General features: G+C 32.2%; 1 long non-coding RNA gene across 1 annotated transcript; it reads right to left on the bottom strand.

Moving 5' to 3' along the window:
• Window positions 1–1,645: 1,645 nt before the first annotated feature.
• LOC132725345 (uncharacterized) lies at window positions 1,646–4,783 on the bottom strand. Its single transcript, XR_009625035.1, has 4 exons — window positions 4,535–4,783; window positions 3,341–3,451; window positions 2,560–2,657; window positions 1,646–1,956 (listed from the first exon to the last, which is right to left on the bottom strand). It is a non-coding gene; the product is annotated as an uncharacterized LOC132725345 (long non-coding RNA).
• Window positions 4,784–18,037: the final 13,254 nt, after the last annotated feature.

Raw genomic sequence — 18,037 nt, 5'->3', positions numbered from 1 at the left:
ATGGAGCGGACACAAAAGGTAGACTTTTAACCTATGACCTTAAGTTGTGACCTGTTAGGGTTAGCGACCCGATTATTGCGCTCTGCACATCGTCTCATACTGACCATTTGTGCCAAGTTATTTCAAAAAATTTTCACAGTTTAAAAAAAATTATGGAGTGGACATGGAAGACAGACTGAGGCCATTCCTGTAATCCCCTCCCCTCTATGCAGAAGGGGATTAAAAATGAATGTATAAATAAATACATAAAACAGATTACAGTTATATTTAGGCAAACAATTAAGTAAATAAATAGACATATTTAAACAACAAAGCAAATTGATATATGGATATCAGTTTAGAATTTCAGGTAAAATGAAAACATATAAAATGGATTTAAATTTTTACAACAGTAAGTCTACCTCCCTGTAAAATGTAAAAAAGAAAGTTTTTTGGCACATATATGTATCATATTTGGGTTGCGAAAAAAACAAACAGTATTTTCAGACAGTGTCAAAAATCGATTCGGTCATTCAATGTTGACTGTTCGGGGGGGGGGGGGGGGGGGGCGGGGGGGGGGGGGTGGGGGGGGGGGGGGGGGGGGGGGGGGGGGGGGGGGGTGGGGGGGAGGGGGGGGGGGGGGGGGGGGGGGGGGGGGAGTCAAAAGTCTGTGCCACTAGTTGCTCTATTTTTTCAATCAGTAAACAGTATATATCCTGATGGTTCTAATAAATATCTTTTGGTGCGCTTAAGGCTTAGACAAAAAAATGGTACACTTTAAGCACTCTAAAATTTTACAATGCAACTTTATACAATATTTTGATAAATCATTTCTTTGACTCCGAAAACACCAAAAATTAAATGCACAACAAAGGTGCCTGATCAGTGAAAAATCTAGTGATCTCTGTAAATAATTCTGCTTACCACTTGAAATCAGTAAATGAAAATTTAATAAAATCTGATATGATAATGAAGTGAGCATGTGTAAAGTTAGACAGTAATACATCAACAAAATACAAACTTATTTTAAGACATCAATGCAATATATTAAACTTACTACATAGCATGTACAAAATAAGAGCATATTAACATTTGCAAACAACAAATAGCACTAATACTTCTTAACTGTAATAAACAATTTATAATATATGGCATTTTATTATGCTATCATTGACATAAAAATGTCACAGTCTGCAATAACATACTGATGTCATAAATAATAAGATTAGTGTTTAAACAGTTAACACTGCATTATTAAGTCAATCTCTTCTGCTAGTGAATAATAATTTGATAAATCACTGGATTAAAAAGTTCCTAAAAAGAAGCATAGTCTTAGCTGTTTTGAAAAATATTGACACTTGACATTTGCTATTTCAAATAGAGCCAAAATATACAGCTTCATGTTCAGACATCAAGAGGATTTTAAATGTCTGATTAAGGAAGCCTGGAAGGGGAGCGATTGCACCATCTATGCAGCAAAAATAAAGGCACTGATCAGCTGATGGTTACCACACAGCTATTCTGCACCTTTTGTTTTTGTAAGTGCAAAAAAAAGCAGGTTTTTTCATGGTAAAATGTAAGCTGTTATGAAGTCAATAATATGTCCATGACACAGAAGGTTGAATTTAATTTAAAATGTTGGTTCTAATTGTTCATTAGTTTTTTCCAATTTTTCCACAAAGTGTAAATACCAAGCCGACTTGTGACTAAGAAAGGCTTGTTTAAATACTGTTTGTTGCATGAATCCAAGGAGTTGTGAAAAGCAGTGGGATTTTCTAGATCCATTATATAATACCAGCTTATCAATAAGAATAGCCCTTCCATGAGCGCTATCTGTCTCAAGTGGTATCTTGCACTGGTCTCCAACAATATACTGTTTGTCCAGTTCTATGTTGTTAAAAATAAAAACAAGGCTTCACTTGGAGGAGTATTAGGCTGTGATGACAGGACCTTTGACAGATTAGCTTCTTCAATATCCTGCAAAATGAACATGGAACAAAACAATGAATGAGTACCATCCTTCATAACAGGATCAGGGAAATCTTCTACCGTAAGCATTTCCAACCAGCACATAATAAAGTGTTAGTTAATGTCTGCTTCTGGAGCAGTAGGTCAGAAATTCGATCTTCTGCCATGCCATGCTGAGCAGGGCCAACATTCGTCTATTTTATATAGTGACAAGACAGGCAAAAAATGAGATACCATGTTTGTCAAAGAGGCCTATCTATAGAGATACTTATCATATACGTAAAAAAGTTTACAAGTCAATCCATTTAATATGCTATTTTGACAAAATTGTAAGTTGAAAAGGGGCATAACTCCAAAATATAGTTTTAAGAATAACTCCCCTTGTCTGAACAGTGTGTCTTGTAATGTAAAGCAAATATAAAATGAATTTATCAAAGTCTTTATTGTGCTGATACCTTTGACATTAATTCATTTAATAAATTTCAGAATTTTGTCCCTTGTCAGTTACAAATGTGTCTTGTCATGATTAGCGGCTGCAAGTATTCAAGTTAAAATTAAATTCAGTGGTATTATACAAAACTGACAAAAAAAATTCCAGTAAATTTACTATACCTTATGTAGAACTACAATTTATCTAGTCTTGCACCCCTTTCCATGTTTGAATCCTGTATTACTTTCTATGGCTCTATAACGTCCAAATCATCTTTGCACTGCAACAGAAATCAGTAATTCTAAGTAAAACAGAAACGCACACAATCAGATCCTAAACACAGCTTTCAATATGACAAAATGAACACAATTTTTAACAATTTTAACCATATTTGCATTAAAAGTGACAAAAGCACTGTAAAAACAAACATCAGCCACAAAACAAGATTATGCCATGTTGGATTTCCTGCAATATATCTCAGGATAAAGTCGCATTTTTTTTTAAGTCCAGTCAGACAATGTATTTCAAAGCACATTAAAATTAAAAATTACATATTTTGTATTAAAAATCAGATATTTTATATCTAAAAAAAAACAACAACAACAAATAATAATTGTCAGAACTATTTGATTAATGTACAGGTGCAGAAGCATAATCAACTTCTGACTGGGTCTCCTAGGTTCAACACAACCTTGTTATAACATGGTAGTTTGAATCCTTTATATAGACCATGTTAGTTAACCACATTACATCCAAACAAAAAAGTATTTATTATATATTTAAAAAAAATATGGAATTTTTCTTTCTATTCTATACCTTTTGTGAATACAATTTTTACCCTCTTTTAAACATTATTATATCTTAAGCCGCATTATAACAAGGCTGTGCTGTATGCATAGTAAGATTGCAATGATATCTTTTTTCCATAAGGTTGCCTGCCCTAACAGTAATCTTAACTCATACCTCTTTTCCTCCAGGTTTAAGTGTAGCTACTGCTTCAAACAATATCTCTAGATTGTCAACAAATGGTTGGATGTGGCCTACTGCAAGAATTAATTTAATTTCCAACAACATCTGAAAAAAAAAGAAAAACAATTATTATAATTAGGCTTTAGCTTATTTGATAATCATATGATAATTAAAAAAGGAAATGTAGCAAAACAGCGTAGATCACCTGCCTTTAAATTTCACTTTCCAAATATTTTTATAACCATTAATGTTTAATATGCAATTTATGACATAATTAACAGCCATTTGTGTATGCTCATATATGATGTAATTTATAAATTATTTCTTTTTTTTTTTCTTAGTTAATTTTTTTAGTGTTTTTTCCTCCACATTCAGGAAAAAGTTCTGTTCAGCAACAAATATGTAACATGGTTGTTGGGGTCAATACCAACCTCATGTTAGTTTAAACGTTGCATTTATGATTATACATCCAAACAATACTGTAAATATTACAATAACAACCATTCATGGTTATTTTTATACATACTTATAGTCTACACATTTTAGGAATTAATCTTTGAACTTTATTATATCCAAAGGACTTGCTAGAAAGAACCTCATTATAAAGACTTATAATGTGACATGTAAATATGCATATTGATAAAATGATTTTGTAATTTTAGTACAACATATTAATCTTTGAAATTATTTAAGCCATGGCATGATAAACCTGCAGTAAGGATGTACATCCATCAAGGACTCAGACCTGACTAGATGCCTGCATGGTTGGGTCCTGGCTAATCCACTCAATGAAGTATAGGACCTTTGGGTAACCATTGAACGCACAGTTAACATCTGATTGGATATAGGGGTGGATGGGATGATCCAGGTTTTTGCTGAGCATACATGTAAATTAAAGTCATGCCCCTGCTCATATATAAATTACTCAATGTGTCACATGTATTATATGACAACTCATTTAAGATTCTTTATATACAATATTGCATTTTCCAATGTTCAAATTTAAGTTCTGTTATCAGCTTAATTGTTCCGTTCTCAGAAATATTGTTGGAGTTTAACACCTGTTTCAATAGTATTTCAGTTATATTGCAGGCATTTTTGCCAAGAAATATTATACTATATATCAGATTTTAATAGTCAACTGATAAGACAGAAAATTCAAATCTACTATTTTTTCATGCAACTTACAAGATGGTGTTACAATTTCTGTTGCTGTGGTAACAGTTGTGGACTCTGTCTCAGTCTTTGACATGTTGGCATCTTGGGTGTCTGCCCAAACATTACAACAGTGTCTTTTGGAATATCTGGTTCTCATAATTTTTGGTCTTCTAGAAGCATCAATACTTAGTTTTGAATATGTCAAGGATGGCGTTTTCTTCCATTTCTGTCACATCTTTTTCCAGCACAACAATCAAACTTACTCCTTGCAACTGTTGCTTGTCAGCTGTCACCAGCTAAAATATTGAATAAAACTTGAGTTAGTGTTTCTGAGAAATAGTCATCAATACCAACTAGATCGAAGTATCAAACTGTTTGAATTATTTATCAAACTACAGATCTTTTCTGTAAAACATTTAAGACAGTCATTCTAACATAACAATTATGTATTGTAGCTATCAAATATTATATAGATGAGATCTGTAGTTATATCCATGAATATGATTTCTGCCATCACAAATGGATCTCAACAGCATATATAGAACTCAAATTAAATTTTGACAACTGTTCAATTCTAAATAATATCATCAAGTAGGGTTTGTTTTACTGTTAACATGATTATTATATTTTGTGAAAAGTTTGTGTTTTGAGTCTACTTGTTTGAATTTTCTTTATACTGTGAAATCAGATATTTTTGCAAGGCTAAAATTTTGTGAATAATATGATTAACATTTAGGGTTCACCATGTTAAATGTTTGTGAAAATCAAAGTGGACAAGAGGACAATAGTTATTGCAATTAGGTAATACTTACATGATGATAATTTATTGAATTTGCAAATGTAGTAAAAATTAAACACAGAAAGGTAGAATCACATTTCTTTTTTTAAAAAATCAATTCAAATGTAAATAAAGCTATGATACTGTGAAATGTCTATTTTTTTCTATTCATATTAACGGTTTTACTTGGCATCTGGATCACCAGACTTTCACAAAGTGTTTTACGCCAACAACTGTGGCTGTACAATAGTCACACCTGTACAGATTTTCTTATGACAAGGCTTTATATTCTAAATAATTCTGAGATTCCTCTTTTGAGCACACAACCTAACACTGTGTTGTAATTGTGCTGTAGTGTGTAAAAATACTTACCTTTATTCAGAAGGTCTTCAAGACTGCTTGCAAGGACAGATATTCTCTTCTGCCTTGTAGTGTAACATCTCCAAAATTTTGTACTCATTAGCCATACTAGTTGTTAAATATGTAATTATGAGAAGAAACTTGTAGCGTAACATGTAGATCTGACAGTACCCAAAATTACATTTTATTGAAGTACCTGTATTTATCCATAATAACTGTTCTGTTCCATTACAGATATGCAAGACAGGGGCAAAACAAACTTGAGATCTTGATATTTTTTAGCAACTGTCTTTGTATCTAAGCGTTTTACAAAGTAAGAGTCAATATGTTCATCACACTCTATAACCACAACTTGCACAAGAAGAGTAAAAACAAAAAAATTCTGGTAGAAATCTAGTCAATGACTAAAATCTTAACAACAACCCAGTATTTTTCCTTATATAACTGATACCGGAAAACGGCACGGTTTCCCAATAGAAAATAGACAGCAAATTGTCCAATTCATGACTGATAAATTCCAAATTTAACACTGAAAATTACCTCTAAAAACAGTAATGCATGCCTCGGAGCCTTCCGTATTGATAAGTGATATACGATAAAAACCAAGTAAAACCACATGAGTGATATTCGTACCCAGTTCATTTCGTACTTTATGTTTAAGGTTTTAAACATATTTATTTTAGCTCGATTGCGAAACAAGTTCTTGCAACTTATATCAATCACTTTCGAGTCCGCTTCCTGGAACCAACCAGTACTGGTGTCATATGAAGAAACATTGTCGTGACCCGTGTAGGGCTCGAACCCATGATCTCTGGGTTGAGAGGCAGACACTTTAACAACTAGGCCACCGCTCCCCTTTATGTTTCACACCTACTAAACATTATTTATGTACAATTGTTATGATTATCAATTTTTTTTTCAACCTCAAGCAGCAAAAATAATCTTTAAAGTTAATAATACATGATTTTAAAGTGTATAATTATGCAAAATTTTCATCACCTCCCTGGATAAAAGAAATTCCCAATAAATATTTTGCATCTAAAATAAAATTCCCAATTTAAGTCAAACCGATGGATTTTTTCCCAATCTGTCCGGTACCGTTAATTGTACCAGCACCATTCTCAAAGTAGGGGAAAAACACTTTGACTTTCTGATATTAATTGAATGTTTTATATTTGAATATTATATATAATATAAGCGTTTCTTTACTTGACAACGTGTTCTTGCTTATCCAAATCAAAACACGTTGAATGTAACATGATATGGTTTCTGTTTTCTAGCTATGTTGTTTAAAAGTTTTATTCAGTATGCTTTTCTTTGCTGTCCTAAATAAAGTTTAAGTGTAGTTAAAAATTATTTTTAAAGTATTCCCTATATAAAATTAATGTTAACTTAGCCTTAATAATCAAATCGAAATTTAAATGGAATTAAGAATCAAATCCAGAGAAAGCTGAATAGTTGCACCCTTACAAAGGAACATTTATTATAAATGTGTGATAATAATATAGAACTATATATGATTATTTGTCCTTTCATTCTAAAGTTTATAAAATATTGAAAATAAAGAAATTTAGGGGGGTGGGGGTTTATAGGAAATTTCAATCAAAAGGTTAATACAGTTACTGTTAAATGACAATTATTAATACCTGCCCCACTAACAAACTGAAAGTTCTATGCTCCTGCATTTATGAATAAATTATGCAAATGAGCCAGGTTGAGCCGCCATGTTGGAGTTTCGGTAAGAGTGTTGGAAATTGCTATCTGTTCGTTTTGAAAGCTCGTCCTAACTAACAATTTCATTGAATGTAGGAAAACTTGGTTTTGTGTGATTGCATATTGAATGATAGGTATTACAAAATAAATATAATGAAAATCGATCAATAAATAATTGTATACAAGCGTTATAAAGTCAATTTAATTCGTCAGAATAATTATAAAGGTTCAGTTGCAGGGTATCGGTAAAAGACTGCTTTTTTCCCCGTTTTTGAAATTTATTTGAACACGGAGACAATTTTTCACAAACAGTAGGTTTATGAATATACTTTACGTTGCAACAGAGTTTACCGTGTGTCCATTCCTTATTTAAATTGTCTGAGAAGTTAAATCTGTTTGTTTACATGTAAATGTGTACCGTCATTTTGACCGACTGGAATAAAAACTACCATGACAGTAATAATACCCGATATGTAATGAAAATTACGCCGTGTAGTGCAAAGTTTTGGACATGGCTATTAAAATTAACACTTACGTTGACTCAAACTGTTCCTTGTCAGCAAAATTGAAACCGAAAGTAGAGGTTGTTCTAGAATTTAATCAAATAAAATGGGTGGGATTTAATAATCGCGCATGCCCTGTGCGAACGTATTGTTTACATCCGGTCGTAGCATAGGGTAAGAGTGCAAACTTTGTTAGTGTGCCCATTGTGCTTCCATTACAGGGATATAAAATAACAGGGATCCAGTCGCAATGGTTCTAACTTTTGGGTCTAAGGGCCCCAGCTTTCTAGAAGAAATGCCTAAATAACTTAAATGTAAAATAGTCTGGGCCCCTAGATAAAAATTGTTAATTTATATACCTGCATTATCAGACAGGTATAAACATATAGTCAATCCCATAGCTGATCATTGGACATCATGCGCCATTTTCTACATCACTAAATGTAAATAAGATTTTACTTCAATTTGTTGTTAGAAAGTGTGTGTGGACAGAAATACTCCTGCCCTGGTGGACCAGTTGAAAGACAAATTTAAATTATTTTAATCCTTAACAAGGAAACAAACGATACAACTTAAAACTACCCTAAAGTGATTTGAATACAAATCCGTGAAAAAGAACACCAATAGTTTTAGTAATTTTTGCCCAAACAGTAATCACGTAACGTAAACAGCATTCCCCACCCACCTGTTTCAATTCGTCTATCGAAGCGAAAATGGACTATATAGTACATAAAACCTAACCATTCACCTGTAAAAACGTTAAAAATATTAACAAATCTGTTTAAGCAACTGTTGTACATATCTGTTATGGAAGAAACAACAAAAATGAGACAAACAATTTCTGGCGGTCTTTGTCGTATGATCTACAATGTGCTACATCGCCAGGCGCTTTACGGAGATATCAATCAAAGCGTACTCTTTACACGCAAGCATCTGGCTGCTATGATTCGAATTTATTTATTATAAAATATTTTATGTAATTGAATTCATCATTATTTGTTTCTGGATCTAGATATTTTAATATGGGGATTGTACAAAAATAATTCTAATTATAAAAAAAAATAATCAATTCATGTTTTTTGTGCTAAGGGGAAGTAACCGCTGTCAGATTAAACCTTAGTGTTTTCGGCCGAAACACGTGTTTTCGGCCGAAACACGTGTTTTCAGATTTCCGGATGACAAGTATATACGAATTTTCCGACACAAATGATGTTTTTGTCTCATTATTTTTTTACATGTGGCCTATTCACAACACTTGCGTGACTTCAACTCATTCAATAATGTAAAATTATTTAATTATATATTATAGGTTGTCCTGTGAAAACACCACCGTTTTCTGGGCATCGAGCGGAAAACATGAATAAAACATATGTGTTTTCACTGAAACGTATACAAAACATAAGCATTTTATATGAAAACGTCAGTGTTTTTGTTTGAAACACTGGTAAAACACGTGTAGTGTTCCCAAAATTTACAGTGTAGTCCGGCCAGACACCAGTGAAAGTACGGAAAATATGTTTCACTGCAGTGAAAGATAGATTTGTACAGTGAAAATACGGAAAATGAAAATATGCATTTTATATTATCAATATTTTTCAATATTTCATTTATTAGTATATGATAAATTAATGTTTATATAGAAAACACTTAAGTTTTCTGTTTATTTTTACAAATTTTGTAATTTTGACATTATAATCCGGTAGACTTCTCTTTAAATTTGTGTTTTGGCTGAATTTAAAAGGAAATAGTTCAGCAAGATACCAGTAAAAAATACAGTAATTATTTTTCACTGTAGTGAAAAATGATTTTTTACAATGAAAATATGGGGGAAAATGCATTTTATTTCATCAATATTTCTCAATATTCCATTTAGAATTATAACATATAATAAATGATGATATTGATGATATATATTGACTATTGTATTTCATTTTAATAATGATAATATCTGTATTTCACTGTACAATTATCTTAAGGAAGGTTTTGGGAAAACTTGGCATATTGCTAGGGAAATTATAACAGAATCATTTTAAGTGAAACAGATTTGGGGTCACCGCTGTCACTTCTGAGTTATCTGCCCTTGAATCAGACTTTTTTTACTAACATAAGGTCAGTTCAAGGGTAGATAAATTATACATATGTCTACATCATCTCATTTTTACTTCTTGGTTATGCTTTTCGTCTTTCTAATGTTGATCACAATACATAATTACAGTTAATTCCATATCTTATTTCTGTTAAAATGTTTCAGTTCGAATAAAAGGATTTAATTTTTCTGTAAATGAGGAATTTCTTACCAAAAATGGTACAGATTTAGGAAAGAAGAGGAAAATAGGAAATCCATTCTTTATTCTGTATAGATTTTTGTCACATGGACTTAAACAGAAGTAAACTGTACAAAGAAAGCAACAATAGGTATATATTAGATATATTTAGGCTTCAAACCCATAATATATAGAATTTATACAGAAATTCATGCTTGGAAAACTTTAAAAATGTCAGTTTAGCGTGATTTGAGGACATAGTATCATTTTAAAAAATTTGTCATTAATTTGCCTGAGTGTGCATTTAAAGTCACTAGAAATTACAATAAATGCATTGCCGTTTTTATATCGGTTGATTAACTGTTGCACTTTGGCTTCACGTATCGGCGGAGAAGACCCTGAAGATTTATGTTACACCAGTTTCCCTATTCCATATCTGATTAACGAATAAGTTGTTATTATGACCTTCTCCTGTAAAGTCATAATTATATTGTGATAATGTTTTTATTTTAACATATGCACTGTTCGTTATCTTGTTAATATGCTGTATTATGTCATCATGGGCTTATAAGCCTTTTTGATTGAAATAAAATGTCTGTCTGTCTGTCTGATTGTTAAACATCATAGTCGTTGAGCCTGATTCATCTCGCTTTCTATATGGGCTTTGTATTTTTGTGGTATTTGGTGTGATCGAATCCTCGGCTGCTGGATTACCAGTTCAGCGTGGTACCACGGAAACGAGATTCCACTCCTGTTTGAGTGGTCATATACACATGGTGTTTTGGCAAACGATTTGTTATAGACCAAGTGTTGCAGCATATGAAACCAGTTAGTATCGAGGATATAACACTGGTTGGCCGATATCGAGGGATGTTTCTGCTAAAAAAATGTCAAAGCCTTAAGTCGCCCCAGCCAGTGTTATAACCCCGTAACTTACAAATTTCGTTTATCATAACTGTTTTATCGCAATTTCATTTTTTGTAATAGAAATCTGTAAAAAAAAACAAAGAAAGGATCGCTTGGCATGCGGATTAAAATCCTGACAAAAGCAAGCAGTTGATCTACTAAATTAGAAACTTTACACTTATTATTCAATGATTGTATATGATAGTGTTTCTTAAAGCTTATTGCTTCCTACACCAATCGAACTAAATAAATACTGTATAAACTAAAGTAAGAAAACAAATAGGAAATGCTAAGTCTTGAAATACTAGGTAAAACACGCAGGAAAATCTAATTTGATTATTGTATTGATTAGAAATGGGCTATTTTACTTCATTCTAAAATATGATATCATTTTTTGACATACACTAATAAAGCAAAATTTAGGTTCTGCTAGTTCACGAAATTTCACTTTCTGACAATAATTATCAAATTAGTTTTAGACAGTAAGGGAACTAATTCTATAAAAATATAAAAGAATTATTACAAGTATAAGCCGATACTCTCCCTTTAAACATCACTGTAAGCTATTTATAAGTGGTGTATTTCTATGAAGGACAGAAATACGTAAAAATGAGGAATTTTAAGTGTCTGAAACAATTGTATTGATTAAAAAACACTATAGTGATAAAGAGCTTTATATCCGGGTATTTTAAATACTTCATGCATGTCAATATGTACACTTATCAATGTTGATATCTATATGATTGTTTATATGAACCATCATAACTAAGACATGTACAATATTTTACCATATGCTCCCTTACAAACTGTATATGAAATGTGATTTCAATATGGTATATTTATTATGTAATATTCAATTTTCGTGTTGTACTTTAATCACTAAATCATGACAATTGTCAAGCTTATTTCGAATTTTTTGACACACAGGAATGTCTCGTGAGAAGGAAGAATAAGTTTTATTGAGACTCACTGGAGGGTGACTATATAAATTTTTACCTAGAAGTCAAAAGCATTCCGAATTTACTATGGACGAGGCCATCTTAATGTTATAGTTGAATACGCTTTTCCTTTAATTATCTGTTAACACAAAATTGACATAAAAGGGTGACGATAATTCTCATATAATAGCTGGTCAAAGTGGTCAAATGACGTAATTTTAGAAACGTTAGGTCGAAATTGACGATACTTTTTTTAATTATACGAAACGGTTTTCCAAACAGAAATATGCTGTTTTTGGGGAGGCTATGCCGACCCAATGTTAATAACTGTTCGTCAAATCTTACTGCCGCGGTAATCAGGTCACTGCCGCGGTAATCAGGTCAAAAAATAGTACCTTGATCTTTTCTAAGCTGACTCATCACTCATCACAGACATTTACAATATGAAAATATTTTTCATTCTTTAATTTCATATCTGCAATTTGTAAAGATGATAATTCTCTGAAAAATTCTTGATTTTTGTTTAAATCACTACTCCGTGACGTCATACTGCCGCGGTAATCAGGTTTAGGCATACGTATGTCTGTAATAAATAGTTCTGGTATGAAAACCCTTCAAAAATAATAATTTTATCAATATTTTTTTAACAAAAAGCATAAATGAAAATTTGTAATTTAAATTTGCCAAAAAATTTTGGGTTGGGGAAAAATTTTCCCCTTTATTTTTTCCCTTTTGAAAACAATTTTTTCCAATTTTCCCTCCCGAGCGCCCAAAACTGTTTTTTTACGGCTCATTTAAAACCTAAAGCCGTTCCAAAAACCCGGGAAATTCCCCTTTGGTGTACACCGGTTTTTCCCTTGACGATTTTTTGAGGCCCCGGTTTGTTTTATACAATCCGGGGAAATTTCTCAAAACCCCAGGGCTTTGTTCTTTTGGGTTGTTATAAAACCCTTTTAAAAAAGCCCTTTAAATTTATTTTTTAAAAAAAACAAATAATTTGTAAACTGTGGGTTTTCCCACAGAGACATGGGAATCCCTTTTGGGCGTGAAAACAAAAGGAAAAACAACTTATTGGGTAAAACCCCCGGGGGGGCTGAAAACCCCCGGAAACAAAGGGGGTTTTCATAAACCCCGCCTATTCATAGCTGTTGGGTTTAAAATTTTTGCCCCTAAAATTTTAACTAAAAAATTAAATTTGTTTGGTTTTTGATGAAGCATATAGTTTTGAAAAAAATTATTTTCTTTTTTAACCCATTTTTTTTGGGGGGGAAAAAAAAAACAATTTTAAACAAAAAACCCCTATAAGGTTTTTTCCGCCCAAAATTCCCCGGGCCACAATAATTCCCATTTTCCCATTTGGGGCCAAATAAAAAACCCAAATAGGGGTATATTTTCATTTTTCCCATAATTTCTTTCAACCCAAAAACTTTTAAAACTAAAAAGTATTTTTTTGGAATTAAACAGACCCCCTACCCCCTGTTTCTTTTATTTGTTATGGGGAATAAAATTTTAAACATGTGCTCTTTGGTTTGGGGAATATTTTTTATTTGAAAGTTTTATAATATTCACTGATTTTCAAATTAAAAAATTTTAAACAGGCCCCAGGGATTTTATACAACCAGTTGTTTACTTAACTATGCTCATTTTAATCCCAATAGAAACATTCAAATATTTGGGGTATAAAACATGACCAAAGTACCTAGTAGTCGTTTACCCCGGTGGTGATCCCATTAAACTGATTATAGATTCGAATTGATTAGAAAACACAAATAGAAACATTGTTCCGTACAACAAAAAATCGGAAGTAAAGTGAACAGTTAATTGACAGAAATATGTGGGTCAAATATGTTTTACAAAGAAATAATTATTTCAGAGAAAGACGCAAAGATCAGTATGACCCCGTATTGTGTAATTAGAAAGTTTATTCAATTCTAGGGCATACATCATAATTTGATAGTCCATGTGTAATAAAATTCAAATTTTCAATATACAGATTATGAGATACATAAAAAATATTAAAGAATAAGAAGCTTTAATTAAAAAAAAAAAAAAAAACAAAAAAAAAACGCATACATATACAAATTACTTACAGTCGAGCATCGGGAAGTCATTAACATATCTTACGAAACTTTAATTTGAAAACGATATTTGCGCGCGCTGAAGTGATTAATGTTTATTTGAAAAATAAAAAAAAGAACTTTTATGTTTGTGTTCTAAAAATAATCGGCGGCATAAGAGGAATTTCTTATTCATTTTACAACACTTGAAAAATTTACTACAGAAAAATGTGTTGTTGTTTTTTTTGTTTTGTTTTCAACAAAAGTGAGTGTGTTTTAAGTTTATTTATACTCGGCGCCGGAATAACCATATGTCCGAGATTATAGCATCTGGGACGTCTTTTTCAAGCAGATTCTTCCTGGAAGCCCATTCTTCGTTCTTTGGTGGTAAAGGAGACGACAATACCGTCAAGGCATCAACTTTCTGACTGACGACAACAAAAACGGCATCTATTAGCGCCAAACCTCCAGAGTAAGTCACGACAGGTCAACCAATCACCTCTGGTACTTATGATGACTTGACTATGGCCTTCCGTGTGCCTTCTCCGCGACGTGCACGCCCCTGGAGGAAATTGGAGAAGTTTCAACAAAAACTTCCAAAACACGCCATTTATAACATCATTCATAGCACTGACGGCTTCGGTGTTCTCATCTATTTGCAGGAAATGGTCGACAGGGAAAACCCTACGTAATAACCGCACACCCTGTTAACAACAGATTTTCCGCAGTATATATTTCAAGCTAGTGAGGTTTAAAAATACACAAGCTATCGATTAACTACCATTAGTTGGTTGTGTGTTGGCGGTAAAAAAAGAAGATATAACTTCCTGATCAATTTTCACTTAGGTTGATTCAGTTTTGAATAAGCTTTGCAGATATGTATTTTTTCAAGAAATATTTAGCTTTAATATTATCCGACGCCGTCAGTAATGAAATGGGAATAATTTTCTGAAACGTGATTTTATTCGAGATTTGCTTCTGGAGAAGACAACCTTCTGTCCGTAGAGCATGAATATTAATATTCATCACAAGACAGTATCTTATTGATCTCAATTATGGTACATCTAAACGTGTATAATTTTTTATGTTCAATAAAAATGTTGCATCACTTGCAGTTGTTATTATCATTCAATAATATTAAAATGACATAAAGTATTTATGATGAACAGTCCTAGAATATTTTGACACAGGAACTTGAAATTCTATCAAATAATCAATATTAATTATAATATCCAAATATACCCCCTATATACTATAAATTTTTTTATAGTATATAGGGGGTATATTTGGATATTATAATTAATATTGGTTATTTTGATAGAATTTCAAGTTCCTGTGTTTGTGTTTTTTTATAGTATATAGGGGGTATATTTGGATATTATAATTAATATTGGTTATTTGATAGAATTTCAAGTTCCTGTGATTTTGATAAGGAACCGTCAGTTGTAAAATGTTATTGTTATCTGATAATGAACAGTCGTCATACTTGCTGGTATGTCATTTATTATTGACAGTTTAGGTTTTTCAAAATTTGTATGATTAACAGTCCGAATGTAGACCTCAATGAAATGTTCTGGAATATTAACAAAATGAATAGTCAACCACATTAACCATATATATGAATGGTTGAACACAACAGTAAGGATAAATAGCGCAATGTGCATATCTTTTTATTTTGGTAGCATATTTTAAGCAAAAAGAAAAGACACTATAAGTCTGAAACATTCTCTCATAGCCTCCCCATCAGTACATTCAGTGCTTTGATTACATCAGTGCGCACATCAGTTGTATTTAAACAAAATAACAATTCGTTACTGCGCTAAAATTATAAAACTGTTCACCACAATGATGACGGGTTTCCGCAGTTTAAAGATATGAGTAAAATTAATCATTTTTTACATTTTTAAAGGTTAAGTACAAACTGCACTGATAAACTTGTACAAGTAACATGGAACCTTGCTGAATCGTAACTTAAGTACCAATAAAGAAATTTCAAGGAAAATATGAGCTAACAAATCTTATTTCATCTATTCAAACGACTCTTGGCATATTGTCCTTTCAACAGAAAAAAAATCTGTTATTTTATTTCGAGTGTCGAGATGATTTCCAAGTATTTCTCTTTATTGTCGTGGTTGATATGTATATAAACTGGAATAAACACTTTAATGTTAACAGAACAAGGAAGATATCACATCACATGTGTGTATCATTGTTTTATAGAACGGACACAAACAAGAGTATATAATTGAGAGACAATAGTTACGTTTAGTAGATGTGTGCTTAAGACGCTTGAAGTCGTTGACATTTCGTCCTGCTTTATATAAAATTCAGGGGAAAAGAAAATTTCCTTGAAATTACTCATTAAACATAATGTAAGTAGCATGCCAAAATTTTACTACGTCATGTTTAAATGTTGAATTCTGCTTAAGCCGGTGCTAGGGGGCGTGGACAGTAACTTTCACTTTCCAGTACCGTCCATGAACAGGCTCAATCAAACCGAGCCTGCAACATTTTCATTTTGCCGTGTTGGTCTTTCTTTAGTGATTCTGTATTTATCTATTTTAAGATCCATACGTATTTTCATAACAATTAGGAAAATGTATTTTAAAGTAAAATATTGTAAAGCGTACACAGGAAGTAAATTACTGATTGCATACAATCCACGTAAATTACCAAACAAATGTCAAAATAGGCAAAATCAGTCACGCAGAAGACATATGGTGATTTTTTTTTGCAAATATTTTGCGTTATTTTAAATGTACTCTGTCAAGTCGTAATCGTTGTAATAGTTTATGCTAATAAGTGAATGTCTGGGTTTTTATTGCAGTGAGATAAAACCCAAATCACTCATGGCGTTGTGAACAAAGTTTTTATCGATTTTTTTGTGGCCTACGTATTATTTTATGAAACCGTAAATGTCCTAAAATGCATTGTGTATCTTTAAATCGTATTTTTTTTATTCAAGGACAATAACTGCGCTAAAAAATAAAACCGCATGTAAGATTAACTTCTTTTGTTTTGCACAGTAGTGGTCTGTATGAACTATTCATTATGCTTAAAAAGTGTTGATGTTAATGTTTTTACGTGAATATGCTATACGTGTATATGATCACACAACGACTTGATAAAACATTATTATGTTAGGGTGCTTTTTGTGCACATTCATTTCTTGAGTATGTCATGATAGCCTGGCTATTTTCGCAATCTTTTTGCGCGCTTTCATTTATGACATAATCTTACGTAACAGTCACGCCCTGTAAATGCGTTCATGCGTTAACCAATAGTGCATCGGCAAAGATGTAAAGCTGTCACATATTCCGAATTCTGTTATAAGTATGATAAGTATGGGACACTATATGTGTTTCCAGACACGAGGTTATTAATCTTTAGAGGAAGCAAACAACGAACGAACTTTCAATCTATCAGACATTACTAAATAAACAAACATTGTAGATGCTGGAAAATATTATACAGACCACCTGTATGTTTACTGTACATACATATAACTTCATTAGAAGACATATATCAATACAAATAATCATGATACCGCTGAAAGAACCCCAACATAATTCACATATGGAATTGTCCCTAAAATTCAGGTCTATTTCCCTATGTATCACTGTTAGTCAAGACTGGTATGAATGTAAAATCTACAATATTCAAGGTAAGATATCAGGAAAACAAGACTGTTTAAACTGAAAAATACATTCTTTAACAAAAATTACAAAGTGCTTCCTTGTATTTTATCTCTTTCTCTAACACGACCCGCATTTTCCCCCATTGAACATAGAAGAACCGAAAGTGTGTATTATTATGCTATAAAATCACAGTTTGACGTTCTATTTTTAGACATGTGACGTAATCATTATACACGTGACGTAACCACTAAAAATGCGACGCGCAGAAAATAAGTACGGAAACAAATCAGGCTCAATTTAGCTGTGTATCAGGTACGGCAGCATTTATTTGTTGATATCGTGTTAGAATCGAAATAATATATCCAAATCGGTGATT

Source organism: Ruditapes philippinarum, unplaced genomic scaffold, assembly GCF_026571515.1.
Source record: "Ruditapes philippinarum isolate M1 unplaced genomic scaffold, ASM2657151v2 ctg10180_1_1_1_1, whole genome shotgun sequence".
NCBI classification, from domain to species: Eukaryota; Metazoa; Mollusca; class Bivalvia; order Venerida; family Veneridae; genus Ruditapes; species Ruditapes philippinarum.
The sequence above is the reverse complement of the archived record's forward strand: the minus strand, read 5'-3'. Positions and strand labels throughout refer to the sequence as shown.